We start from the raw sequence: 1,332 nt of genomic DNA on the forward strand, positions 1-1,332 counted from the left end.
TCATTATCATTTTTATTGTTGTCATTATTATTGTTATCGTTAGCACTACCATTATCATCATTATCATTATTATCATCACGCATAAATTTATTATCATTATTATAATCATTATTACTATTGATATCATTTATATTAGTTATTACCATTATCACTATCACTATACTTATGATTATTCATTGTCATTGTCGTTATTAGTTCTATTATTATTATTATTATTATTATTATTATTATTATTATTATTATTATTATTAAAATTATTATTATTATTATTATTACTACTATTATCAATATCATTATTATTTTTGTTGTTGTTGATACTATTATTGGTATAATAATTAATATTACTATTATCATTATTATTATCATCATGACTATTATTAAGTAATTTATAGTTTATTTACTCCGTTTACCAACACCAGCAGGAAAACAGGAACAGCATGCACATTAAAAATAAAAACCAACACAAACTACAGAAGACTCAATTAGGAAAATGATTATTTGTACAAATAACGTTCAGCGGCGGGAAGGGAGGACTGCAGGGCACACTTGTCCGAAAGCGTACACACGTAAATTATTAGTAATAATAACAATAACAATAATAATAACAATGAATAAATAAATCGTGGCGAGTCAGGAGATTCCTCCCTCTCTCCTCCTCCCTCCCTCCCTCCCTTCCTTCTTCCTTCCTTCCTCCTTCCCTCCCTTCCTTCCTCCTTCCTTCCTTCCTTCCTTCCTTCCTCCTCCCTTCCTTCCCTCCTCCCTCCCCTCCTTCCCTCCTCCCTCCCTCCTTCCTTCCTTCCTTCTCTCCCTTCCTTCCTTACTCCTTCCCTCCCTTGCTTCCTTCCTCCCTCCTTCCTCCTTCCGTCCATTCTCCTTCCCTCCCTACCCATTCCCTTCCTTCCTCCCTCCTTCCCTCCTTCCTTCCTTCCTTCCTTTCTTCCTTTCTTCCTTTCTTCCTTTCTTCCTTTTTTCCTTTTTTCCTTTTTTCCTTTTTTCCTTTTTTCCTTTTTTCCTTTTTTCCTTTTTTCCTTTTTTCCTTTTTTCCTTTTTTCCTTTTTTCCTTTTTTCCTTTTTTCCTTTTTTCCTTTTTTCCTTTTTTCCTTTTTTCCTTTTTTCCTTTTTTCCTTTTTTCCTTTTTTCCTTTTTTCCTTTCTTCCTTTCTTCCTTTCTTCCTTTCTTCCTTTCTTCCTTCCTTCCTTCCTTCCTTCCTTCCTTCCTTCCTCCCTCCCTCCCTCCCTCCCTCCCTCCCTCCCTCCCTCCTCCCTTCCTTCCATCCTTCCTTCCTCCTTTCCACGCGCCTGTGCCTCTCCCTCCTCACCCCCTCGCCCCCCC

The sequence above is a fragment of the Penaeus chinensis genome, chromosome 21, assembly GCF_019202785.1.
Source record: "Penaeus chinensis breed Huanghai No. 1 chromosome 21, ASM1920278v2, whole genome shotgun sequence".
Lineage (NCBI taxonomy): Eukaryota > Metazoa > Arthropoda > Malacostraca > Decapoda > Penaeidae > Penaeus > Penaeus chinensis.